The sequence below is a fragment of the Archocentrus centrarchus genome, chromosome 6 (genome assembly GCF_007364275.1).
Source record: "Archocentrus centrarchus isolate MPI-CPG fArcCen1 chromosome 6, fArcCen1, whole genome shotgun sequence".
In the NCBI taxonomy this organism is placed as follows: Eukaryota; Metazoa; Chordata; class Actinopteri; order Cichliformes; family Cichlidae; genus Archocentrus; species Archocentrus centrarchus.
Genome location: NC_044351.1, coordinates 34,088,541 through 34,093,073, shown reverse-complemented (window position 1 = coordinate 34,093,073; position 4,533 = coordinate 34,088,541).

Below are 4,533 nucleotides of genomic sequence, written 5' to 3'. Positions count from 1 at the left end.
ACGCGGAGCTGCGGGGGGGGGGGGGGGGGGGGGGGGGACTTTTAACCCAAGGAGGTTTTTCGCCGATTGTCTCAAAAATGTGCCTTCGCTTCCAGCTTCTCCTCGGCCCCTTGCAGTCGGCGAGGTACGAGGAAGAGGAACTCTGTTTCAAGTCACGGGGTGTTAGAAGACTTCACACACAAAAAAATAGCAGTTAACAATCAAATAACATTCCACGTGATTGTGTGTATGTTTTCTTTTTAATGCATTTCATTATAAGTATGCGATGAGGTGTTGCTGCAGCTCGTGTGCGCTCTAAGCAAAGTGTTAGTGACTAATGTTGAAGAAAAGGAATTTACTGAGCGCTCAGGTTGGTAAACGCTCCCTGTTTTTACTCGGCCTATCATTCCGTAACAGCCTTCCGTACTTCGGGCTCTTTTAACGGGTTGGTTTGTCTCCGTGAGAGGAAGACGCTGCTTTAGCGCACGAAGAAAGATCTCTGTGGACGAGTGTGTCTCCTCACTACACGCTGCCGTTGGCTTGATAGTGTGCCTCATAGCTTCAGCACGTTATCCCAAACTACTGTTGTAATCAGGATCACCAGCTGTGCCTTGTTACACGTAGTCAGAGACACTTTTTATAGTGTTCCTTTTTTTAATTCCACACCGTAAGAGAATTTTACGCTTCGGACATGCACAAACAGCTAGTATTACTCTTATAGTGTAAACCATGTTACTATTTTTTTTTTTTAAGTGTGTATCTCCTGAAAGCATGACTTCCTGATGTTGGACTCTGTATTAGATGATGATATATGACATGACCGTGTGTTACCCCCCCCTCCGGACACCGACACTACCACACCGTCTCAGCGGCGCTCTCGTCTCGCTCTGCTTTGCTTGGCATTACGCCTTTCTGGCTGCCGTGCAACATTTTAACAGGATGGCTTGAAGGTGGAAGGTCACGTGATGGCGATCAGTGAATGTTACAACTGCCTCACCTCCTACAAACCCTGCAGATCAAAAAAGGAAATTCAGGAACGTTGTATCATCTTATTTCTGGGTGATTTGCATCCACAAAGATCAGCAGTCCTGTCGAGTACCGTGATTGGCTGATTTTACTTTACAGTGAAATTTGCTCATTTTAAGCATGGAAAAATATTTAACCTCAAAACTAGTAAAAGTCTCTGATTTAGAGTGCTCACTTCCAGCTCTTTATTTTTATTCTGGTAGTCGGTTTATAAGCAGTCATGTTTCAGACGGTTTATCTCCTGTCTCTTTAAGGCTCCCCACCCCATAATCCCACTTTCTTCTGATTGGCCCACTCCTGGAAGCCTGGCAAAGGGCAGCACCTCGAAAGGAGACTGGGAAAAGTATAATCAGCTGGAACTAACTGGTTCTTATAGTAGGAATTATAGTCTCAGAAAGCCTGTGATCCCAGTATGAAACTAAGGCCGTCCTTTAATTCTGTCTTTAAGGCTGATTATTATTGACCTTACAAACTAAAAATAACGCACTCTGTTTGATCAAGTTAATGAGCACAGAGGAAATGATGCATCTATGAATAGAAAGTCTCATTCCTGCCTCTGCTTCCTGGTTTATATGAAATAATCAGGCAGTTTAATAACTTGTTCTGTAACAGCAACATATTCATTTAACAGATGCTGTGAATCCTACTGAAGCTGAAAGTCACAAAGACCAAGAAATCCAACAAATGTGATATTAATATTTCCAGTTTACCAGACCGACGCCCTTCATGTTTAGAGGCTCTAATATGCATGAATCCCCATCAGGACTCTGGAGTTTGAGTTTAGGGTGGGACCACTTTTAACTTTAGTTTTCACTCACTGCTGGTTCAAGTTCAGGAAACAAAAAACAGGGTGCAGGGTGAGGAGACGATATGATGTTAGGCCAGTTTATCTTATTAAACGTTTACTAAGGTGTATTAATGTTCTTTGTTGCTGCTGCAGATGTTTGTGCTCTCCTTCCAGGTCACGCTCGGGATCGAACATTTACTGAAGTTATGATTTACAGCAGCCTCAAACTTTAGCTGCTGCCCCTCAGCAGGCTTTCAGAAGGTAACCAATCAGAGCAAAGTGGACTTATAGTGGGGGCTGGGGGTGTCTTAAAGGGCCTGAGGCTTATATGATCCGCTTCAAGCAGATCAAGGCTCATCTGAGGGCTTGCTTGATTTTTTTTTTTTTTTTATTAATTAAATCAAGGACAGCTCCTCTTGTGGAGTCCAAGAATAAACATATTGAGTTGGAAAAGAGCAGCGTGTGTCCCCATTAACATCATCAGTGACGAGCACAGGGGACATGAGTGCCTGTGTTTACCTCAGAGCTGTGCTGAAACATGATGATGATGATTTCGGTCAGTCGAAGCAGCGTCGGTGTTCGTTCAGTCTGTGCTCACAAAGACGACGAGATCCACGTGATGTTCAACAATTCATTTTTTTTAAATAGAGACACATTAACATCATTACAGGCAAGAATAATGACTGCCCCCCCCCGTGTCATCGTGCCTGCGCTGAGTCGTTAATGAGTTCAGCGTGACTGTCATAAACATTTTAATCGCCATCAGCTTCTTCGTGGTACATGTAGCTAAAGTTACCCTTCAGTAGGGCCTCTGTGTGCTTTTGGACCTCAGACAATGTGCCGTTGTGTGCACCGACTGCAACACGGGAAACCAGATAACCTCTGATACGGAGCGCAGTCACCCGCCTGAATGACCTCTGTCCTGTTTGGGACGTCGTGTCCTCGTGATGGTTTTAATGAATGCGTGAAAGCGTCACAGTATACTTACTTCCTGTTGGGTTTTTTTAAGCTCCAGTTAATGTTGGCTGTGCTAAAGCAGAAGTGAGCTTTGCTTCCCTTTAAAACGCCGCAGTCTGAGCCTGACATGAAGTCAGTTCCTGCAGCAGGAAACGGGACACGCTTCTGATTTGTTGCTCTGACCTGATCCGATCATGTGAAGTTTAACAGGCTACGGGGCCGTCCTGCTCCTCTTTGATCTCAGTGCACTAACCTGTCAAAGCCCTTTAAACCTGTGAATGTACACCTGTAATCTCCTCCCTCCTTACCTTCTGAAATCGTGGCTCTTCAGTCTATGCAACGCTTCGAAGAAGGGGTTTTGGGAACCAAAGGTATTAAATGTGGCAGCTCGCGTCCAACACAATCACGAAAAGTCACGAGGATAAAGTGCTGCTGCAACAACCTGTCATATGCAAAGTATTTTAGACTTCCTTCCAAGAGACGGTATACAATGTATGATAGCAATGTAGTAATCTCAAATGTACATAATTACCAATAAACTTATGTTACAGAAACTGTTGCTGTTCTTGATTTGGTTTCCACGCTTCTGTGTGACGTGCAGTCAGATGAGCTAAAGCACCTTCATGTTTATGCTAACTGAACTTTTTTAAATGCTACATATTATAAAAATATAAAAGCACATTTGTTTGTTTCCATTCCTGTGAACTGTGACTGTTTAAATCAGGCACACCTGCGGTGACAGGCTGGACATTTGAACAGTTATCAATTATTTTTAGTGCTTTTCCCAACATTTATGCAACTTTTAACTATTTGAGATATTTGTTTGGCCTTTTTTTTAAATTACTATTTATTTCTCACTCTATAATAAACATGACACAGAGGATAAAGGGCTTTTTGGGGACAAAGTCAGCAAATTTTTCCAGCTTTTTTTAATATCAGATTTGACTAATTTAAATTGGATCAAATTGTGCTCATACAGTTTTTGTGTTCTAAATAAAGTTATTTTGGAGAATGTTTCAAAATAACTGCTTAAATAGGGTCCCGGAGGTCCTTCAACATGACTGTCGAGGATCAAAAATCGCTTCTAGAAGATTTTTGGCTTGGTCTACATTTATCAGGGGTACCTGTGGCTCAGGGGGAAGAGCGGGTTGGCTGCTTATTGGAAAGTCGGTGGATTGATTCCTGACTCCTGCAGTCTGCTTGCTGAAACATCGGAACACACTGAACCCCAAGTTGCCCCTGATGATCCACTGGTGTGTGAGTGAATGTTAGAAAGCACTTTGGCTTAGATAAAAGCACCGCATGAATGTGTGTGAGACAGTGAATAAGACTTGTAGTAGAAAGCACTGAGTGCTCAGCTGAGCAGAAAAATGCTATATAAGCAGCAGTCCATTTACCATCTATACAGCAGGGCTTACTTTTAGCCAGCCATGTATGTTTTAAGCTGCACACTCTTGATCTGCTGATAGAATGAATTTACCTCATTTTTAAGTAACTTTGTATTATGTAAATCTATCCTGGACATATGTAGGCTACCCATTTTATATTAGTGCATACTGGATTCAGTTACATTATGTGCACATATTTTTTATAATATTTGTTATATAAATGAATTTCTCCATGGTTAATTTAGGTACCCTACGGTGTTCCAAATACTTTTTCAGGAGCAGCTACTCCTCTCTCTAATGACAGCCTTATGGCCGCTAGATGGCAGCAGTTGAACATCTGCCGCTGTCACTGACGTTTGTCAAGTTTGTAGTTTTAGACGGAGAATCGGAAGTTAT